A 24991-nucleotide genomic window follows, 5' to 3' on the forward strand; every position below is an offset into this window, starting at 1 on the left:
ATAAAGTTTATATGAAGATGCAAGAGGTCATGAAAAAAAATTTAAATTACACCACTTGGATGACATACGTGCAGAGTATCCCCAGTCTAGCTCTCAAAAGTTTTTTTCTTGTCCTTCAGATTGGGTAATATTTTTTTGTTTTTGTATCAAAGATTTAAATGTGATGGTATGCTAGTATTGTTGTTATGTCTTAAGAAACCAGCCCCACTAAATATTATATTCTTGTATATTAACTTTCTACTAACAACAAAAGACTCCAACTAAAAAAGGCAAGAAGTCACTCTTTCAAGAAGAATCGGAGTGTCCACAAAAGTTTATTGTGCACCTTGAAAGAGCTCATTAAGAGAAAGCAAGACGCCTTCTACGAAATGCTGCTCCAACGGAAGGAGATGAACTAGAAGAGTTTTTTTCTTCCTATACAGGAAAGTAAAGCAGCATCCTATAAAGTGATTTGTGGGGATGTAAATAATCTTTAGAATATGATTCCAAAGAAAGATTACAGTCTTGTTATTGCTGATATCCCATATGGTTTCAACATGAGTGGTTCTAGAGAGAGCATATACCTATCAAGAAATTCAAAAGATGTTACAAAGTTTTAAAGTAGTAACTACATCCAATATGTGGAGATTTGTGATCTTTCATAGCACTAGCCAAGCTACATTAGTAACTGTAGCTCTGAGGGGAGAAAAGAAGCACATGGTCTGGAGTCTCTTGTTTGGTATATGGTTTCAAGAACTTATGCTTTAGTTTCTTTTTATTATTATTCAAACACTTTAAATTTATGTTTCACTAAATTTGATTATAGGGTTAAAAAAAATATAGATCATGTTCCTGATTTTTGTTTCAAAAGTTCCTTTGAGAAATGATCACGGTTGGCTATTGGGATGACATTGAGCAAAGACACGTTGAAGCACATGTCAATGAGTCTGGATGCTCCAATGTGCATTCTTTTCTCGTAGTAACTAGAAAACTAAGGCATGTGATTGAGTCCAAAGCCTTGGTGAATCCCTACCAGAAGCCTCAACACTTGATTAATTGTTTGATCGACCTATTTTCTACGCATACTTGACTTGTTTTATGGAGCTGGTATACACTTATTTTTGCTTTAAAAAATCATATTTAAATATATAATTTCTTATTATTGGTTGTATGTTAGTTCTTATATTCATTTTTTTAAAACTATAGGTACAACTGTGACGTGCAATTAAGAGAAAGAGAAACTGCATTGCAGTTGAAAAGGATGAGATCCAAGCAGCCTTTATTCCTATGCATGTAAAGTAAAGGGTGCTATGGAACTGCCAGATGAAGATCAAGAGGTGGGAGAAGTCTCCATTGATGCTAATGAGAAGTTCCAGTCAGCATCAAAAGAGCCTATGCCTCCCCTCTCTGATGAGCCTAGGGAATTAGCATCTCTAATAGAAAATGAAAATCTTACTTTGATGCTCCCTGGTCCCCAAGGAGAAGAAAATGATCACCAATCCAATAAAGAAGCAGAGGAATATCGAGATCAAGTCCTAGATGTTTAGATTTTTGAGTCTACAACTTTACATAATTTAGTTTATCATGACTCTCCTACTTTACATGCTTTAGTTTATTGCTGTAGAAACCTTCAAGAAGTTTCATCTCATCTTTGTATGAAGAACTTTTATTTCATATTATTTGTATTGGCTTTGCTATTTGGGTTTAAAAATACATTCAAGCCTGATAAACTATAGAGCTTATGATGTTATCTATTCTAATCTTTTTTTATCATTTGTCAAATAATGTGTATATTTATGTATAGTGGTAAACTTTTTCCCAAGAAAGTTCATGAAAAAAGATCTATTTCATTCATGAAATTTATAAAATAATTTTTAATTTAAAAAATTTTGGTATTTCTTTAAGTTGTGGGGACTTCTTCTATCCCATTTAAAAGTCAAGTTGTTTTTATGTCAAGCATTATTAGTTTATAAATCTATGGAGGTCACCACATGTTCTCTCTTGAAAAAAGTGTCAAAATGCATGGGTTTTTAACCTACACATGGAATTCTAGATGTGCTTTTAAAAAAAGTGTGTTTTAAAGCTACTTTAAAGCTTTCATGCATTTTTTGAGGGAATCTTTTAAGGTAACCCTTGTCAGTTACCTATTTTGCCTGCAATAGTGTTTGGGAACACACCCAATCTCTTCTCTTTTTTGCACACACCCAATTTCTTCTCTTTCTCATGCTCTCCTTTGCGACAACATACCATTTCACTATGATTTCTCAAATTTTTACTCTCTTGTCACCAACAAACAACCCTCGGACTGAAATGTCGACGTGCCCAGGAGGCCATCTTCACAAATCCAAACTATTATGATTCATTACATGATATATGCACAAAATGCATGGAATCCTCTGACGGTTTCGAAGAAGAGTTGGATTTTGCTATAGCTTTCATGGAAGAGAAAGCAAAGAGGATCATCAACAAACAATTTTATATCATGTTGGAAAGGAATAATCCAAGGATTCAAACACGGAAGCAATAAATCAAGTATTAAAGAGGTGCTTGTCCAAAATGTGTATTTGCATAACTAGTTAAGGTTGGATGGTTAGCCACATGATCTTCCACACGACATAGACCAAACTGCAAGCTTCTAATTCATTGTAGCTTCATTTTAAACTCAACACAGCTTTTTTAGTCAGATTGTTTGATTAATTTTTTCAGATATATATCCTTCAACATATATTGAATGGCAACCAGCAGTGGAATCAATAATTGGCATCCTTGATGTTCTGCATGCATATACTGGAGAACAACAATACAAAGGTCGCTCTCCAAGATCATTGGCTAAGGCAGGTATATTCTTTTACGACCAATATTTCCAAATTCATAATGGAACGACAGCTTTTGGCACATTGAGTAAGGCTCCTCTGCCCGAATTCACAAGTCCAGAGCGGGAATTACCAAGTGCAGTGATAAGTGAAAGTTATTGAGCAAAAATTTTCTAGGAGGTGCAGTGTAATCTCTAACCACACATCTCTATAGGATGCATTCGAGTAGCATTTTTTGGTAACGGTATTTGTGAAATTGTTTGCAAAGTCAACAATACGGGTTACAAAAACAGTTTGTGTGTGAAAACATGCAAAACATGGATATGCTTGAAATCCTTGACACAGAGAATGGGATACAAAGAAGATATAAATGTAATTTGCTCCGTGGTAATGAATACAATGTGTTGCAAGTATGATGTTCATAGTCAAAACTGCATCATGTCTTTCTACTACAGATGTATACACAGAGAACATAACAAATTAGTGCCAATGGATCAAGACATGGGTGAGATGGATGGGAATGGTCTTATTGAAATTACAATTAAACTCAATGATAGAGTGATTTCAACGATAACTATTGTTGAAAACTGTAGTCTACAACAGTTTACAACAAGATATCATGGACGAGAGCTAAACAAAACTGCATTCTGACTTCCGTTTTTTTGAGTAGGCAACAATTAGGTAAACAATGCAATACTCTCAAATGCATAATGTGATGATTCCTAAAATAATTTTTGTTATTGTATAGGTGCCATCGAGATGTGAGCAATGCATATATTGTAAAGATCTACATGACAAATAGGTGACACTAACATGTAAGTGACCTTGATTATTATTATTTTGTAGTGTTTTGAATTTGAGTGTATTTCTAAACAATTACTAGAAGGCCGAGGAGGGCAACAAGATAAAATTGCAAGACACACTTTAAACAAAGAGGACAACAACAATGTGATATCGGTCGTTAGAAGTTGGGTTCTATGTCATATCGCGTTATTGTGGTCGTTTGTTGAATGATGTTCAAACAAATTGGAACATACACTTCAAGAGCTAAATGACCACAACAATGTGATATTGGTTGTCAGGAGTTGGGTTTTATCCCATATCACGTTGTTCTGGTCGTCTAATGATAAAACAAATTGGAACATACACTTCAAGAGCTAAATGACCAACAACAACGTGAGGGGAGGGCATTCTATCGATCGCGTTGTTTTGGTCGTCTTGGTGTTAAAGAAAAATGCAAGAGGGGAAGTACTTTCACCACAACGCAATACTAGGTCAGTCTACCGACAAGTATACCCCATATCGCGTTGTTGTGGAAAATGCACTTTATAGCGCCTCATCACACCATTAAAACTATGTTTTCCCTATCATACATTTGAATGAAGATATTTGAATGCAAAATCTTATGTTTTGGTAAATGTCCACAACAACGCGATATAGGACATTCTACATGGACTTTTGATCCACATCGCATTCTTGTGGCTGTTTTCTGTCCATAACTGTTTTGCCATTTGAACTATATTCAAAAGAGATTTTGTGTATAAAATTAACCATACTTTTTTATTGCAGGAAGAGATATGGACTACGGTGCCAAGTTCGAGCTATCTATGCCAATTTTTTAAAGAATGTTGCTCCATGGCAAGATGTTTCACTGTCACAAAGAGTAAAGCGTTGTGGCTATTGTACTGCCCTCCTCAAATGTGGCGATCACGGCAACGTAATTGTTCACAATTCAAGGTCAGAGTTTTTTTATACAATGTTCTCATTACTCCTCCTCGATGATGGAGAGTTTGTAGCAAACTTTTATGTATATATAGTGATATTTTAATTATGATTTTTTTGTGCAAATTGGAAGAGATACGCTAAATGTGATTACATAAATATCTCAATGTAAGAAAAAGAAAAAGTAAAGTGAGACCTTGAGTACAAGACATTGTGCAGGTCATCTTTTAAGACAAGACTACCCCTTATCGTGTTGTTGTGGTCTTTTTGTAATAAACATCTCTTGTCAATAGCACTGTGTTATAGACAAGGAAAAAATGATGATCAACTTCCTTAGTTGTAAAAGTGAATTCTAGCATGAGGTACTAAACATGATTTTTTTGTATCATCATCATGCACTAAACATGATTTTTGTGAATGACCATAACAACGTGATACGGGTCATCTTTCAACATAGGATTACCCCCTTGTCGCATTGTTGTGGTATTTTGTAATAAACATGTCTTGTTAATAGCATCGTGTTATAGACAAGGAGAAAATGAAGTAAATGCAAACATGAAGTACTAAACATGAGTTTTTCATATCATCATGTACTAAACATGATTTTTGTGAACGACCATAACAATGTGATACGGTTCATCTTTCAAGAAAGGATTACCCCCTCTCACGTTGTTGTGGTCTTTTTAATAAATATGTCTTTTTAATAGCACCGTCTTATAGATAAGGACAAAATGATAATCAACTGCCTTAGTTGTAAAAGTGAATGAAAAAATGAGGTACTAAACATGATTTTTTCGTATCATTATGCGGTAAACACAATTTTTGGAGCAACCACAACAATACGATATGGGTTCTCTTTCAACACAGGACTACCCCATGTTGCGTTGTTATGGTCTTTTGTAATAAACATGTCTTGTTAATAGAATCATGTTATAGACAAGGAAAAAGATGATGATGAACTCCTTAGTATTATCTCCATCCAGTTACAAAAGGACTTGTATATACTTCCTCTTGCCATTTTAACGTACAAAAAAAATAATCAAAACAGAAGCTTCATTATGTGCGATCTACCCAGCATTGATTGATGCACACTTTCTGTGATCACCACTCTGAGTGTTTTTGTGCACCATTTGACCCTCTGTATGTTTGTTACCTTTTTGCTTTTTGTGTTGCTCGATGTTCTCTCTATAAGGCCTCATGCACTTCAATTCACTTTTTATTCGTAATTTTTGTAGAATCCTCTTTCTCATGCCTGTTAGGGGACTCGTGAGATGAGTTTCTTTTATCCATCGTACTTGCATGTTTCATGCAATATAGGCAGGGGCACTTTACATTTCCAGCCTTTGAAATATTATACATACACTTGAGTGTTTTCAAGTCTCTTGAAATATAAAAGCAAAATTATTATTATTAAATGCTTCCGTTCAGAAGAACTCTTTGGGAATACTTTTTCTATCATTCTCTTAATACAAGCCATATGCCATTCCAAAGTGAAAATTCCTATATCTTCTACATGAAGTGTTTCTCCTTAATTTTTCCTCCTAATTATGTTAGGCATGTTTGTATTATGGAACACCCAATGGAGGGTATCATGGTCCTCCGTCACACAACCTACATGATAAAATTGAAAGTGAGATTTCTTTAATGACAAAGTTCATGAAACCAAAAATAAAAAGAATAAATTCATACCTCAAATGACCCAAGGCACCAAATATTGTTCTCTGATTGCACACAAAAATATCTGCGATCTTTTTTTTGCATTGTGTTATCCAATGTCTTGTTCATTAATGTGATTGTTATTCTCTCTTTTTTTCTTTGCTTCACAACTTCACATTCATTACGTTTGATAACAAACTTAAGGACTCCTCTAATCTCTACCAAGGTCATTCCAAAAAATTAGACCATTGGCTTTTATAATATTTTCAAATCAAAGAAAATATTGTTGGTCTTATCATATCTTATTTCTTTGCCGTTATTAAGGTAGGTGTCTTCGATATGAAAAGGCTACCCAAGCCAAGTTCTAATTCACTCATTGAGCGCCACACATTCTCTCCTAACATGATATGGTTTCGGAAGAAGTGTAGCCCAAATTCTGTTTTCTTTGTATTTTGAGTGTATTAGCTTTAAAATCTCGGAATACCCCTTTCTCCCTATGCCAACATCATCAAAACATTTTTGTATATCAAGAGCTGACACTTAGCTTTTCTTTGTAAATTGTTCTATGAATGTTCATCGTACTTTCTTATACTTCTTCTCCTTGAGCATTTGGCCTACCATCTTTGTAGATAAAAGTGTGGGATATTGTCTGGCTATTGAATCCAATTCCATGTTTTCTTTATTTAGATGTAGGAGACACCTAAAATGAATTTGTCTTATTATAAATTTACAAGTTACATGCACTAAATGATGTATCATAGAAATGTAGAAGTTTATTACCTTGTAGCATGTATTCTTTTCTCGACTCCTTCACCACTTGGATTAAGTTTCTCTATGTTTCTCAAACTCCTTTTTCTTGCTCTCATTGTTGCTTTTACATATGCAACCTGTAATTTTTTTATCAAGCTCTTGTATTGTTTTAGATTGAGACTCTAATTTCCACGAGAGTTATGAACTTCTTTCTTGAAGAGAGGTGTACATTTGTTGCAAATGACTATACTCCAATTGTGCTACACAATTCAAGTCTGTCAGAACTCTATTTGATTGGCTTAGTGCATTGCAATAGCCAAGCAGTCCTTGGTGACCATCGCCAACATATCTAATCAATGAGGTTGGATTTGAGAATGAGGGTGTGCTTGAGGTTAGAGGACTATTTGGATACATAGATCCATCACACCATAGGTCTACATGCTTTGAGCATGAAGCTCTCATTTCTTCCTTTTCTCTTCCATTGTCTGAAAGCTGGGGCTGATTTCTTTTCTTCAAAGGTGCATATTCTTCTTCATGATCAATATGCATATGATATGGCTTCCTCTTCTCTCCCATATCAATGTGATGCAACTAAGTCATAATGTAGCACAATGATGAGCTCGCAATAGCCTGAGTTCATGAGAAATACACTTGAATGTCTAAAATGGGAGAGAAAAGTCACTAGTAGGGAAATCTTTCACCAAAGAGGAAATAAACACGCTCAAAAAGTGCATTAATGAGAGGGAAATCTTTCACCAAAGAGGAAATAAACACGCTCAAAAAGTGCATTAATGAGACCTTGTTTACCTATAGATACATATTGCACCTTTATTCCTTAGATATCTATTATGCACCCATAGGGCGATGGTATATTCTCTTTGTTCTTGAGCATTCAAGAAGGTCTAGACCACCGTGTTGATTATCTCTCTCTAAAAAAATACACAAAAAGGGTAAAAAATCCTTCCTTTTTTCACTTTTTGGGCCACAAAAATAGGGTGATGTGGATTATCTTATAGGACCCCAAAACGAGTCTCAATTTTCCCTAATGAGAGAGAGAGAGAGAGAGAGAGAGAGAGATCAGAGTGTGAGCAATAAGGTGTAAGAGTAGTGCAACTTATTGGTCACAGTATATTATGTGGGAAATCGAGCAATGCTTAATCAAAGTAATTAATTTGCATAGGTTTATATTCTATGGCCAGACCTAAGACACTCAAAAATATTGTCAATGACATCTTGTTGGCATGCACATATGAAGACAACATCGATGCTGACCGCACAACTCTTCAAAGGAAACAATATGCTGTGGACATTTATCGGGGCACAGTAGCATGTGGGTGGCAGGACAAGTCTAGCTGACGTGAATATAGCGCATACAAAGATTTTTGAGGCCATCACTGAGTGGAAAGAAAATTAGATAATTGATTCCACTCAGGAAACAAGAGCTTGTGCTGCTAAGCTCGCGGATATAGTGCAGCGGGCTCAACAAAATGTTTAGGAACTATCAATTTAAAGTACTGTTTTATAATATATTATTTCTATAGTTTAATGGAACTATTGTCTTACATCCCGGATAGTGCAATATTATGTTGTTATTGCCATTATGGATGTTATGAGACACATTATGTTATTGTTATTGCCATTGGTGGTTTTTGGAGTTGTATTTGAGTATGTTATATTTTACTTAGAATGTGATGATGGTGATTGTGTGCATCTTTTATCTTGCGTATATGTACTAGTGAATTGTGAGTGTATGCTTATAGGTTTAGATACAATCTCCTTTTGTACGTTGTCGTGACGTGGGCGGTGTCGCTGGGAAAGCGCGAGGCTTCTGGCTGTGAGAGTAAGTGGTTGAACTTCAAGGGGCATCACCAGCAAAAGCTAGAACCATCATAAATATAAGACTCAACCATACATGGGTGGTCAAAGCAAACGAAAGCCTCATGATCCAAGCCAAAAACTGGCATTAACATAGCTTGATTTATAAAACTCAACACATCAAGCCCCAGAAAAACATCTCATAGGTATATACATCCAAGATTCACGGCCAGCATTGGCACCATAGTTCATATCAAGACAAGGCTGACATCATCATAGCATGTCATAACATATGACCTCAGCTTTATGAACCATCACATCATATTCACAATACTGAGCCTTCAAGGCTTATGCATTCACTTTGCATTCCTTGGATCAAAGACACATCAACAGTATTTGCCAAGAGTTAGATTCCAAGCTTCATACACATGTGAAGCCCGTTGCAGCTCGCTTGAACCTGCAACTTTCTTTGCTGCTCATAGCTGCTCTCATTTGCATGCTTAGCACTGCAAGACCTGCACATCAATTGAGCCTACTGTTGACATTCACGGCTGCTCATTAAACTTGCAAGCGGCTTCCCACAGCCACACCCAGTGGCATACACGGCCGCACTCCTCTCGCAGCCACACACGTCTTTGCATTTATCTCGTCAACCAGCAGCAGCGCCCTCTCAGCAGCGCCCTCTGCAAGCTTTTTTACAAATCGCCAGCGGCTCCAGTCCTCTTTCCTTTGCGCCTCTGGTTGTCAACTTCACCTACTCCCAGCTGCGCTCATCAAAACCCACACTGCCTGCACCTGTAACGGCACACGTCCAGAGTCCCCCGGCTCTCTTCACGGTGAACCACCTGTCTCTGGCTCCCCGTCTCTGCAGCAAGCGGTCCCTTCTCTACGCCAGGCGGATCACCCCTTCACTCCTGGCAAAACCAGACGATTCCCCCCCCCTACACACAGCTTGTCAGCCTTCACTTCAGCAGAGAGGCCGTCCCTTGCAAGGCCAATCTCCTACCTTCTTCTCGGCGACGATCCCTGCCGCCTGCAATCACGACCCTCTTTCTTTTTCTGCCCTCCTGTACCAAGCCTCTCCACGCCTCTGCTCCAGAGAATTCCCAAGCGGCCTTTTTCTCACAACTGGCTATCGCCGTTTCTTGTTGTGCTTAGTATCGACTCAATTTAGACGTCGAATGTACATGTTGGTTGAGAACGTTGTCTCCACATGTTTGTTGTTTGGAACACCACTGATATTTGAACTCGATCTTTGCTTGTATGCCTCTAGTTCTGATTTCAAATAATTTGCAGCTTGAATCAGGCCAATACTTTCTTCCTGTCGAGACAAAGAAGATTCCTGTTGTCCATCTGTGTGAGCGGCCTCCCTTCCGCACCAGTGGCTGCTGCTAGCTCCCAAAAACACACGGCCCCCCCCCCACACAAGCCTCTGCGCCAGCTCGCCGCTTCACGTGCATCGCCAAACCTCCAGAACTGTGCGTTGGCACTCCTTCCAATCTCCACGTAGCTAGCCACCTATTCATTATTTTATTTATTAAAGCCACCAATTATTCCTTTTCACACCAAATGCCCAAGGCAACTTTGGCCCCTCATTACCTTTTTCTACCCATTGTATTTTTACGTGCCCACACATATCAACACCACCTTCAGCAGCTTCGTTTCGGACGAGCCTGTGCTTCCAGAATTTCAACATTGTCTCTGAATTCATGTGAATTGATCACAGAGAAGATTTTCCCTACATGGACGTGTCACAGCACGACATCCACCCCCTCTAAACCTGCACATCCTCTGGTATGTGCCACACAGGTCCTGGAAATCAGTGTCCATGCATTATTTGCTCACCAACATTGGTATATGTACAAGCATCCAACTAGGCATCTTAAACCCTGTCAATCCTGACCCAGTTGGTATCACCCTAGTAAACATGAAACAGTAGAAGAATATACATAGTGCCACTCACAAGGGGTTATCCTTTGTTGAAACATAGCATGACATCTTAACCTACCCCCTAGCCTGCAAGATATTTATATCTCAGCAATCACATCTGAATGGTTCTGCTTTCCCACCTGGATCAAATACCAATCGCTTTTGGCATATGTGCCATATCCTTTGCTCATATGAAGCTCTATCCTCACTTAGATTCCCTGCATATGCATGATTACCCTCATCATTCAAAGTGGGATGCTCTTCAAAATGATTTGCTTCAAAATTTTCCTCAGGCCATATTTGAAGCCTTTGCACCACATATTGTATGGCCACACCAAATAACAACTGCATTAACAGCATGGAATACACACTTGGTAACATCCCATCCAAATCTATCGTGCTCGGATCCAGCTCACCCACCACTGACAAACATTCATTCTTCTCATCCAAAGACGGAAAAGCATCAACACATACAAAGTCCAACAAGGCATCATCGAGAATAGCTTCCAGCTTTGGATCAATCTCATCACAATCATTTGGCTTACATAACACCTGCACATCCTCACTTGCAACCAACAGTTGACTAGCATCAAGCATAGAAGAGCCCAAAGCTGATGGGGATCTATTATATACCATGAAATCATCCAATGCATCATCTAGGATAGCATCCAATCCAGGATCAATCACATTGAAGCCATTATCATCTTGCAATCCCACATGTTGATTATCATGAACATTCATACCCCCATAGCTATATCCATTTGGTTGCTCATATGCAGCCTCTTGAGGCTCTGTGACCACACTTTGCGTATCATGCATGTTATCTCCCAGTATTTCTTGATACCTGTCTGCAGATGGGCTTAGAATTATGGGTCCCTCACCCGTGTACCCTTGAATCTCTATGTCATTGAACCCTGTATGATTCAAAAAGACAGATTCAATTTCCCTCTCCAAATCATCATCATAAACAGGCTTCCAAGCTCGAGATTGTTGCTCACAAATGTGGTTACAAGGTAGCCCTGACACTGATGACATAGCATCATCCTGTTTATTGTTGAAACACCCTGTTAGCATTCCAGAATAACCCAAATCCAAAGAACCTTGGCAACCAGCTTCAGAAGCAACATCACTGTTGGAATCACCCATATCACTCACCCCCTCTAAATCAATCACACATACTTGTGGCCCGTCTGCATATTCATGTACATCATCCTGCTTATAAGCATCATAACCAGATAAGAATGCAGTAATGATAGCATCTTCTTCTTGTCTTAGATCTTCAAACTCTGCAATCATGCTTTCAGCAAGAAGCATTGGTTCCTGCTGTTCTTCACACATATGATACGACACCTGAGGAATACCCTTCAAATGAGCACTTTCGTCATGAGAATCCTCAAGTTTACACAGCTTACATGCTTCACAGCCCAAGAGGAAACTATTAGCGATGTCCTCTTCCTCGTGTATTGGGTCTTGAGCACCTGTCCTGAAGCTCTCTGAATCAAGTGTCTCCTCAAGCATAGGCATACATACATCATGTGGTATGATCATAGGACCCTGTATGTCTGCACCCTCAAACAAGGAAGACAGATTATACTTGCAGTGTTCACCCATTGCATCTTTATGAGTCTGTAGCAAAGCATCACTTTTTGCACTGTGAAGGCCTTGTTGCTCACTAATGGCTTTTTGCAGTCCCAATTTAGCATAAACAGCCTCCACAATCTCTGTATCAGCCTTGAATAGAAATTGATTGTCCTCCATAAGACATGCATCAACAATCGCTTCTAAATTGGCTCTGATTGTTGCCGGAACACTATCACAGCTCACATTATACCTGGAACTCGCATAAATAAGTGCATCTGCAAAATCACTCCATCGTTTGGAGTGATACTCTGCTAGTTCCAGCACTTCATCTTTTAATTCAGGACTTACAAGGTATGCAAAAGATGCAATCATCATGTTTTCAGGAACCCCTTGATTCTTCATCTCTGTCTCGTAACACCTTAGATAGCTTTCTGGATCGTAACCATCAAATATATTGACCCTGTCATATACCAATTGCGCCACAATTTCCACCGCTTCCTGAATTCGCTTTTCTTCTTCAATCTTCCTGAACCGCTCTTCAAGCTCTTTCATCTCTGCATACAAATGCTCCATTTTGCTAGCCATCTCTACGTACTCTCACCCCAGCGGTTTCACGTCGGGTTCACCAAAGATGTCGTGACGTGGGCGGTGTCGCTGGGAAAGCGCGAGGCTTCTGGCTATGAGAGTAAGTGGTTGAACTTCAAGGGGCATCACCAGCAAAAGCTAGAACCATCATAAATATAAGACTCAACCATACATGGGTGGTCAAAGCAAACGAAAGCCTCATGATCCAAGCCAAAAACTGGCATTAACATAGCTTGATTTATAAAACTCAACACATCAAGCCCCAGAAAAACATCTCATAGGTATATACATCCAAGATTCACGGCCAGCATTGGCACCATAGTTCATATCAAGACAAGGCTGACATCATCATAGCATGTCATAACATATGACCTCAGCTTTATGAACCATCACATCATATTCACAATACTGAGCCTTCAAGGCTTATGCATTCACTTTGCATTCCTTGGATCAAAGACACATCAACAGTATTTGCCAAGAGTTAGATTCCAAGCTTCATACACATGTGAAGCCCGTTGCAGCTCGCTTGAACCTGCAACTTTCTTTGCTGCTCATAGCTGCTCTCATTTGCATGCTTAGCACTGCAAGACCTGCACATCAATTGAGCCTACTGTTGACATTCACGGCTGCTCATTAAACTTGCAAGCGGCTTCCCACAGCCACACCCAGTGGCATACACGGCCGCACTCCTCTCGCAGCCACACACGTCTTTGCATTTATCTCGTCAACCAGCAGCAGCGCCCTCTGCAAGCTTTTTTACAAATCGCCAGCGGCTCCAGTCCTCTTTCCTTTGCGCCTCTGGTTGTCAACTTCACCTACTCCCAGCTGCGCTCATCAAAACCCACACTGCCTGCACCTGTAACGGCACACGTCCAGAGTCCCCCGGCTCTCTTCACGATGAACCACCTGTCTCTGGCTCCCCGTCTCTGCAGCAAGCGGTCCCTTCTCTACGCCAGGCGGATCACCCCTTCACTCCTGGCAAAACCAGACGATTCCCCCCCCCTACACACAGCTTGTCAGCCTTCACTTCAGCAGAGAGGCCGTCCCTTGCAAGGCCAATCTCCTACCTTCTTCTCGGCGACGATCCCTGCCGCCTGCAATCACGACCCTCTTTCTTTTTCTGCCCTCCTGTACCAAGCCTCTCCACGCCTCTGCTCCAGAGAATTCCCAAGCGGCCTTTTTCTCACAACTGGCTATCGCCGTTTCTTGTTGTGCTTAGTATCGACTCAATTTAGACGTCGACTGTACATGTTGGTTGAGAACGTTGTCTCCACATGTTTGTTGTTTGGAACACCACTGATATTTGAACTCGATCTTTGCTTGTATGCCTCTAGTTCTGATTTCAAATAATTTGCAGCTTGAATCAGGCCAATACTTTCTTCCTGTCGAGACAAAGAAGATTCCTGTTGTCCATCTGTGTGAGCGGCCTCCCTTCCGCACCAGTGGCTGCTGCTAGCTCCCAAAAACACATGGCCCCCCCCCACACAAGCCTCTGCGCCAGCTCGCCGCTTCACGTGCATCGCCAAACCTCCAGAACTGTGCGCTGGCACTCCTTCCAATCTCCACGTAGCTAGCCACCTATTCATTATTTTATTTATTAAAGCCACCAATTATTCCTTTTCACACCAAATGCCCAAGGCAACTTTGGCCCCTCATTACCTTTTTCTACCCATTGTATTTTTACGTGCCCACACATATCAACACCACCTTTAGCAGCTTCGTTTCGGACGAGCCTGTGCTTCCAGAATTTCAACATTGTCTCTGAATTCATGTGAATTGATCACAGAGAAGATTTTCCCTACATGGACGTGTCACAGCACGACAACGTGTATATATATCGATGGTGGCGGACTCCAAGAATTCAGGTCTCTTGATAGCCAATGAAGATAGTATTCCAAGTTTGGGTTTGAGTAGAAAGGAGATAGAGGAGGAGGACATGGGAGAGAATACTGTGTTGAGCATTGACAAGTTGGAGGCTACCCTCAATTGACTCTCTTGCCTTGTGGCCCGTAGTTCGTGATGGCGAGGGCACCTCTAGATCTATCGGAGGAGGAAGGGGATCCAAAGCAGGAGAGTCAGGAGGAGGAGAGTGAGGCTCATTTGTGGAGATGGCCGTGAACGATCAAGATTTGGAGCTAGACATGGTGCCAGAGAATTAGGATCAGGAGCAAGAGTAGCATGGGGCGCCACACACACATCCACATGAGTATGTATAATTTTTATAATTTGTCTCTTTTGAGCTATCATTTGTTTAAAAATGGCTATGATACCTATATTTGGTCAATTGTTCACAACATAAAGGAGAGGTATACAGGGGCCTGGTGTTGTCATCTAGGAGCCTCATAGAGGTGTCATTGACACACGTATGAAGTATGTTTTGTATTTTATACTAGTTATACTATTTGTTTTAATTTCCTTATAGAAGTGACGAGCGGAGTGTCATAGATCTGCCTGAGCAGCTAGTCCCACTGCCATCATTGGTGCCGTGATTCTCTATAGGGGATGTGGGCGTAGAGTGCTCCATCAATGAGTGGGTACACATACTGCACCGAGATGGAGGCAAGGTTTTCCATTCCATTGTCAGCTTCGAGACCTTGTGGACCTCCATATGCCTGTGAGGTCCACAAGGTATGGGGGTAATAGATCTTTGATTATAATATGAGATGGTTGTAAATTATAATTGAACTACTTAATAAACATAGAGTTTTAATTTAAATGCTGGGACCAGGACAAGGTTAGTAAGAAGTTTATCCTCGCACAGACCGAGCGAGAGTTTCGAGCCAGCTGGAGCCACAAAGGTGTTCTACATGAGTGTGTAATTATACTGAGGCACCGGAGAGATAATTCACAGTAATAATACACAACCTTATTTGCAAGACTAAAGTAGACATATGAGAGAGAGAGAGAGAGAGAGAGAGAGAGAGAGAGGGTGTGCAAGCTACTGGGCATCCATGAACAAAAAGTGTAAGAATGCCCCACACTTAACCAACTGGCTAGGCAAGGTCCTGGCCCTATCGATTGCTTGGCCAAGGCCCCTAGGGCTTGTTGATAGCCTTCCTAGCCCATGCAAGGGCTGGTGGGTACACAACTTGGGGCCTTCTAGTCCCTTGGGGTAGCTCTATGCTGCTCCATGCCCACTGTAAGATCCTTAGGCTCTACTTTGGGGTAGCCCTATGGGGGCTGGCCCCCTTTTCTACATGCAAACCTGCACGCACTACAGAAGTCTGGGATCCATTTGCAAACTAGATACATATATCATCAGTGACATGAGAGGGATTAATCATACTAAACAACATTGTCCTTAACTAAACTACACTTAGGAATATACTTAAGAGATAGAGAATGATTTCAAAAATACAATAGAGCGACGTTAGATGAGATGGTTTTAACTGAACCCAAGGTCTTCTTGTAGGGCATACCTGCAACAAGAATCCAAACAACCTACAAAACAAAGCCATAAAACCATGAAGGGGGTGCAGGTTTGACTCAACACCTAGCCACCCACGATAGTCCTGGGCAAAGCCCCAAGTCTTGGTTGTCCCCATCGGCCACACGAGTTGAGCTAACTAGCTATATGTACTGGTCAGCCTCTACCCCATGATGTCCCATACCTCCATAAGGCTAACTAGCTATATGTACTGATCAGCCTCTATCCCATGATGTCCCATACCTCCATAAGGCTACCCTTGTGGGCCTCGAGACTGCTGGCCTCGACTGCAAAATGAAGGAGGTGCACGTGTGCACCAGATCGAGGCTCTTGACTATAGATCTCTCGCATAGTCTCGCGAGATTTTGACTGACTAACTAACCATGGCCACCCTTTTATAGGATCTTGGCCGGTCACTACGTGTCCACACATGGGCGCCCATCCGTTAGTCCATCCCCAATCTAGCTTGCTAATATGCCTACCTAGCTCCAAGCCACCCCAAGCCTCGAAGCTAGTCTTGTGCGCTTGCAGCACACGATAGATACACTTTGTGCACATGACAAAGCCGACTCACTAGGTAGGGCCTTGGCCTTGTCGGTTACCTGGCTAGGGTAGTGGACAGCATGCCCAGCCCATGGAAGGGCTCGTGGGCACAACTGGGGGCCTTCCTTGGTTCTTAGGTGTTGAAGACCACCCAAACGATGGAGAGTTTCTTGGTATGACAACCTCTCTAGGGCCTAGGCTATTTCTTGGTTGTCCATACGGCTATACGGCTGGTCGACAGCCACTCTGGCCCAAGCCAAGGCTGGTTGGCACAGCTTGGGGCCCTCGTGGCCCTTTGGCGGTGGTTCTAGATCTCCCCCATGCCCACAACAAGAGCACAAGGCTCTACCATGCAGTAGCCTTATGGGTTTTCCCCTTCTCTACATGCACCTATAGATGCTCACCATGACCCAGTCACAAACCAGATACACATATCACCTATCCTCAATCTAGAGGGAGACTCACAGCATGGACTGGCGCTGCTTCATGTGGAAGACAATGTAGACCTGATCTTGAACGCATAGCCTGATATGTTTTGGATCATAACTATTGCATACGATGTCCATTTTTCATGTTCTAGTACTCAAAATGATCGCCTTGTCATCCTCTTCAAGAAGATCTATAGAACTCCATATGTGGCATTGGGGAAGTAAATTATGTTTTTAGTTTTAACTTGAGATTTCTAGTCCCGTGTGAGGGTGCTTGTTGCTACTCTGCTATTGCCAGCACATCTTCTTTGTTGATAGCATATCTATAGCGTTTTCCTTCAGCATATCATACCTTGGGGCATCTGCCCACTCTTGCTACATATCATCGACATTTTTATCCTCGGCTTATGGGATAGCAGCCTTCTCTTCCACACTCAACACATTAGCATTTTTATCATTAGCTTATGGGACAAGGGCCCTCTCTACTACACAGAGCACAACAACAAGAGCACAAGGCTCTGCCCTAGGGCACCCTTATGGGATGGCCCCTTCTCTACATGCAATCCTACATGCATCTATAGATGTCCGGGCACTCCTTCCTTGCACAGACCAGATATATAGATCACCTGACATGATTCCAGAGGGAGACTCACAGCACAAACCAGTACTTCTTCATGTGCAGGAGGACAATGCAAACCTAACCTTGGACGCATAGAGTGGAACCCTAGTTGACTCATCAAGGACTAGGCTAACATGGAACCAGTTTTCCACTCTAGGTATCATGGGTCCAAGGTCATAGATCACCTAACATGATTCCAGAGGGAGACTCACAGCACAAACCGGTACTTCTTCATGTGCAGGAGGACAATGCAAACCTGACCTTGGATGCATAGAGTGGAACCCTAGTTGACTTATCAAGGACTAGGCTAATATGGAACCAGTTTTCCACTCCAGGTATCATGGGTCCAAGGTTAGTTTCCATAGGCATGCATTGAAAGCTACCGGCATGCCTAGCCTAATACGTTTTGGGCCATAATTATTACATACAGTGTCCGTTTGTAGTGTTCTAGTACTCAAAATGACTGTCTCCTTGTCCTCTTGGAGAAGAGCTATAGACCAATTTATGAAACATTGAGAAAAAAAATAGTTTTATCCTAAGATTTCTAATCACGTGTGGATGCTAGCTGTCGCTACCATCCGCCATGCATTGGTAGCATCCGGCATGCATTAGGAGCTCCTAGTGCATGTTGTCAGATACTGGAATATTTAGGTAGAATCGGACATGCATTTAAACATACCCGCTTGCCTAGGTAGCACCCAACATGCATTGGGTGCTCCTGGTGCATGTCGGTAGCTATCGGTGTAGCATACTTAGGTAGCACATGGCATGCATTGAGTGCTTCTGGTGCATGCCAGCAGCTCTTGGTGCATGTCGGTAGTTATCGGCATGGATTAGAAGCTACCAGCATGCAGTTCATGCTCTCGGTGCATGCCAATAGCTACCAGCATACTTAGGTAGCACCCGGCATGCATTCGGAGCTCTCGGTGCATGTCAGGAGTTACCCGGCATGCATTGGGAGCTCTCAGTGCATGTCAGGAGTTACCGGCATGCATTGGAAGTCATCATGAATTGGGTACTCCCTGTGCACCGGCATACTTAGGTAGCACCCGGCATGCATTCCATTCCTTGGGTGCATGTTGGGAGTTATCGGCATGCATTGGAAGTTATTGGCATGCTTAGGTTGTCGGCACAGGAGACCAAGCTAACTCTAGCTGTAGAAAGGAAAGATAGCAAACATAATGAAATGGAAATGAAAGCAATGAACAAGTACTTACATGTAGACCAAGATAGCTTGATTTGATTGATGTGATACACAAGAAAATACATCACTCTTATAGAGTGAACACACACACTCAAGTACCATATGCTTATGGGATAACTCCCAAAGTGACACGTGGCACTCTCTCACACAAAGACTCATAAACTAGTTCCTAGTACACACTAGAACACACTCTTTGACTTTGATTTCTCCAACATCCCCCCTCAGAGCAAAGAGTGTGAGACCCAATACGCAAGGAGTAAACCGATCCCCCCTCCACTGCAATATTGCAAAGAGCCAGTCCAATTGACCGACACCTCCTGTGTGTCAGTGACTACTTAGTTAGGTTGCAACCGGTAGTGGACCATCACTTGTCACCTCCCCCCTTACTTTGAACTAGGTGTCAATACTTCATATCAAAGTACAAAAACAATACACATTTTTGGGGGACAATCCATGATAGAGGACCCTTATTGACCATCACACATCATGCTATTTATTTCATTAATTTTATGCATAATGCAAGGGCAGAGCACCCATACACACATAGAAGAAATCAGAAACAATAATCTTTGTCATCCTCATCAAGGGTGACATGGGCAAAAAGTGCATGATCTTCGGGAAGCTCGTCTGGTGGCCAGCAACAAGATTAGCATGGTCTCTTTCTTGTCTTCTTCTTGAAGCAATTGGCTTCAATATGACCTTTCTACTTACAGTATCTCCATCTGATGTTCTTGTTGGTTTTCCATCTGTTATAGCAGAGATAAGTGCCTCTTCAGTGCTTGAGGTCAAGGATGTAGAAGTGGTTTCCTTGTTCCGGCGGTATTTCTCAATGAGAAGAGCAACCAAGTCATCATATGTAGTGGCTGCCAGGCGTAATACTTCAATGGTCTGCTCAAAGCGAGAAATGCCTTGCATGCTTCTGATTAGTACTGCCATCTTGTCCTCATCATTTGGAGAACACTTCAAACTTGATAATTGTTAAACAAGAGAATTAAATTTGGAGAGATGATCACTTAGCTCTTCATTGTCTTGCATTTTCAGCTCATAAAACTTCAATTTCAAAAAAACTTTGGAATTAGTGACCTTGTTTACCAAAGATGCTCTCCAATCGATGCCAAATCTCCTTAGCCGTTGTGAGGCAAAATTCTGTAAAGGTGTTTTGAGTCCGTGTACATATGGGATGCATGGTGTGCAATAAAACTTTGCCCTGAATGCCCTGGCAAGTGTACAGAGACTGAATGGCTTTGGAGTGAGTTAGTGCATGCATTTTTCTTTGGAGCAACTGCTGGAGACTTGAAGTTTTTATTGTATGAGCTTTTTAGTTGTCAAGAAGGTGTCTGGGATGTGTGTAAATAAGAGGTGGAAGAGCATGAGGATGTCAATGATGGGGTTTTGATGAACCTCTGGTGGAAATGGATGTAGATAAGCTGATTATGTGGAAAGAGCCCAAATTAGACTGTAAATATTGAAATCTACAAGCGATGCCAGCAAAATATGGATTGCTCTTATGCTTGAGTTTGGAGGGTCTTTCAGGATTGGAATGGCCGTATGTCTCCACATTGCAGAGGGTTTGGGCATAATAGCCATGGTGTTGAGAAGTGGTATTGTGCGGAGTTCGGTGTTTAAAAAAATATTGACAAAGGCCTTGATAGGCATTGAAGTATGGCTGGGAAATGGCCGTGTTTTAGTAATGATGTAGCTGACGAAAGCTGGTAGGCAGCTCTTGTGGTTTTGGAAGGTTATGGGCGTGGCATGTTCACCCGGAAAGCAAGGTGATGTAGAGGGCATTGGTGGCCATCATTGAAGCTTTAAAAAAATGAATAAAAATACGAACCAACGTGGCCAGCAATGAAGTGGCCACGTGGAGTTTTATTACGCCGCCAACACAACCTCTCGAAGGTTGGCGAACAAAGAAGGGTAGCCGCCTTGTAGTAAATAGAGGCCTAGTGAGTGATCGTAAAGACAAAGAGGAGTGGGGGTGATTCTGGGATTCTGCAGCGAGAGAAGAGTGGCCGCAAAAAAAGAGAGAGTCGGGGTGATCTCCAGGCGTAGAGAAGGCGCAGTTGGGGTTGAGAAGTTGTGAGTCACCTTGCGTAGGTGCTGCAGCAGACAAGAGCCTTGCCGGGGGGATACTCAAGAGGACGGTGTGGAAAAAGCAGAGAAGGTGGCCGCCTTACACAGAGTGGCTAAGCGCAGCCGGGAGCGCCCTGGTCATTCAGGAGAGAAGCCGCTTTGGTGACTTGTGACGACATCTAGGTGCGAAGGATGGCAAGTGAGAGTCGCCTACGAGACAGCTGGCACAGCTGTTGACAAAGACAGGTCGAGGGTAAAAGCCGCCTTTGAAGTGTGTGTAGTAGTGACTGGAGCAAAGGAGAAAGGGCTGGAGCCGATAGCCGAAGAGAAGCCGGGCTGGTGTAGCGACGTCAGCGAGGTGAAGCCCCTGATGGTAGTGTGGCAGGCTGCTGAGAAAAGTCGCCTTGCAGAGGCGTGGTGAGAGACCAGAGGGATTGGCTGGCGACAGAGAAGGTTTGCAGAGGAAGGACTGGCGTGTGTGAAGGCTTTTGAGTGGAGGGCCAACGTGTGGGTTGGTGCCGATAGCAAGAGAGAACTGCTGCTGGCGGCTCTTGAAGTGGTGGTGAGCATGGAGAACTCTCATCTGGGTGGCTGTACAGAGCAGACAGAGGAGAGCCTTGTGGTGACTGGCGAATAGCACAGCTGCAGAGGAAGAGGTGTGGTAGTTGCCTTGTTTCGAGGCCTCTGGTGTGAAACCAAGAGAAAGCTTTGGGCAGTGTGTGTGAGTTGTTTGCTGTGAGTGTGTGATAAAAGGAGAGTGCGAGGAAGAGTGGTTGAACCTTGTCAATTTATAAAATTTATGTGTGATGGATGACCCCTTGTAAATGGACAATAGGGTTTGTGTTGATGATATGTGAGTGGCTTAGCCTTGCTAACAGGTAAAAGGCTTTGATAATGAGATATGTGAGCCGTTGAAACTGCCTTTCTTTGGGTATCTCTGTGTGGTATTTAGAGAAATTTCTGTTTCCAGCATTGTGCTGGTGGTGCCCCTTATGTTTATTGTGTCTTCTAAGGCTGCTAGGTAGGTAGCTGTAGAGGCATTTCTTCTTTTCCCAGCCTCCCGACAGCTTTCTGGTGCCCCCACTGAGGATAGCTCTGCTATTTTCTTAAGTTTACCAGGGTGTATGCCCTAGGAGTTGAGAGATTCAAGGAAGGTTTTCTTGGAACTGAGGTGAAGTTTGGGGGTTAAAATGATGTCTTATCCAGAGTTTTATGGTAGTCCTAATGAGGATGTGGCAGATTTCCTGGAAAGGATGGAGGTTGCATGCATAAGCAACCACATCAATGAGTCGGTACAGGTGTTGCGGCTACTGACATTTGCTTGAAAGGGGATGCAAAGACCTGGTACAGAGCTTATGAGGAGTCATTGAGGGTTGTTGTTCCACGTATTGATATGACTGAGAATGGATTAAAGACAGCACTTAGCAACAGGTTCAAAAAGGCAGAAGACCCCGACAAGGTTTGGCATGAGGTGCAAGCTCTGACACAAGGTGAGTTGGAATCAATTGATGATTATGTGAAGAAATTCTCTTTGCTGTGGGAGACTTTATGCAGGGCTTTAGGGGAAGACCAGGTACCTCCTGACATGATGAAGAAAAACAAGTTTGTAGCCGGGCTTAAGAGGAGTATTCGCTGGAAAGTGGAATTGAAGAAGCCCAGGTCTTATGAGGATGCGGTGGAAATTGCCAAATCAAGGGATTGGAAGTTGCAACGGATGAATCAGCTGGGGATGATTCCAGTTGTAGCACAGCTGGAGATTCGTAGAGTGAAGGCTACACCCATGAATGCAGTGATTGTGAGGATGAAGCCCACCTGAAGCCCAAGCTATGCAGATGGTGTCACAAGCTAGTCAAGGAGTACCTATGGTTCCTACAGGTTCTGATGAGGGATTGCGACAGGATATGAAACAAATGGTTGATCTTATGAAGAATTTGAGCTTAAATTTAATGGGAAGTACAGGTGGTGGACGTGGTAGAGGCAGAGGCAATAATCATGAAGGGGGAGATGGACAAGCAGGGTATGGACGTGGTCGCGGTAGGGGCCATCGTTTCATCCCTACATGCTGGAATTGTGGTGAGCTTGGTCATCTAAGTACAGATTATGATAAGCCTCAGCGAATGGGTGGTGATATGTACCCACTACCTTCACAGTTACCTGACAGGTCAAATGACTATGGTATTGATATCAGGGATCAAGCAGGCCCCAGTGGAATCACAGCTGAGGAGAAGGGGAAGGCAAAGGTCGTGAATGTTGTTACTCTGGAGAATGTTCAGGTGAGAGAAGAAGGGGATGTGATGCCCGTTGGCAAGTGCACAACGGGGATGAAAGAGAAGGAAAAGGGGTGGCTGGACCCAACCGTAAGAAGGGGAAGCAGCACGAAGGAGAAGATGTGAAAGTTAAAAGGAAACGGAAGCCTCGTAGAAGGTTCCAGGTGTCAGACTTCCCACTGGGGGATGGGCAAACCAGCTATGACTTGAAATCTGATTTGGTGAACAGGAAGGCCAACATCACCTTTGGGCAGTTGGTGGAGATGGTGCCAAAATTGAGAAGGCAATGGAAGGGACTTGTGAATCCAATGGAAAAGGAGTCAGAGAAGAGGTCAGTCAAAGTACTATCTTTAGAAGAGCTTCCAGATATTTGCCCTATTATGGAGGTGTGGAGTAAAGGTAGGAACCTTGGTCAGGCCTATATAGATGGAGGAGCTCAAATCTGTGTGATTACCCAATCATGTGTGGAGCTTGAGGGTGTCTGGGGTTTCTGGTTTTCGAATCAGGATGGCTAATCATCAAAAGGTAAAATGTCTTGGTATGGTAAAGGAGTTGGAAATTGAAGCTTTTAATGTCAAAGCTACTGTAGATTTTCATGTGATGCCTGCGGGTCTTGGTGCTTTTCCAATTATTCTTGGACGACCCTGGTTGCGAGTGGTGGGTGTAGTACAAGACTGGAGGTATGGGACCATTTCTTTGCATAATAAGCGGGGTAATAAAAAATCTTATGAGATGCATAGTAGGAGATCTTTGAATGATGTGTGGGAGAGGCCACAAGATTCGAGTGAAGAGGAAATTACCACCAGTACTTCTGAATCGGAGATGGATTCATCGACCACTGCTTCTAGTGAAGAAGAGGCAGATGTGGCTTTCCTAATATCAGAGCAACAAGGTAATGAAGATAAAGAAGTGCATGAAGTGGGTACTGAGGGAGAAGATACCTTGGGGTCATATGAAGTGATCGAGGAATTAGTGCAGCCAAAGATAGAAGTGAAGAAGAAGTAGGAGGCTGATTGAAGGAATGCTAAGTCCGGATCTCTCGAGTGGAGAAAAGGTTAGATATGTTAATATGCTGTCTCATTTTCCAGAATTGTTTATCACCTCTTATAAGGAGATTCGAGGATTTAAAGGGCTAGATTGGAGGATTGAATTGAAAGAAGGTGTAAAAACAGTTAGGCAAAAGCTTCGCAGGATGGGACGAGAACAAATGCAGGCCCTGAGAGAGGAAGTTGATAAGCTGTTGAGTGCAGGTTTCATTACACAAGTGGATACAGCTGAGTGGGTAAGTCCTACAGTGGTGAGTCCAAAGAAGGATGGCAGGTGGCGTATATGTGTGGATTTCAAGCCTTTGAATGCTGCTACAAAGAAGGATTCTTACCCCCTACCTTTTTTGGATGAGATCTTAGATACTGTAGCTGGATATGAAAGGTATAGTGTTTGTGATGGGTTTTCAGGTTATTTCTGGTTAAAGATTGCAGAAGAGGATCAGCGCAAGACGACTTTCATTACACCGTGGGGGTGTTTTTGCTACAAAGTTCTTCCTTTTGGATTGATGAATGGGCCAGCCTACTATCAGAAAAGGGCAAATTGGGTATTATCT

This window comes from Cibotium barometz, chromosome 26 (assembly GCF_041138505.1).
Source record: "Cibotium barometz isolate CiBa-2024 chromosome 26, ASM4113850v1, whole genome shotgun sequence".
NCBI lineage: Eukaryota > Viridiplantae > Streptophyta > Polypodiopsida > Cyatheales > Cibotiaceae > Cibotium > Cibotium barometz.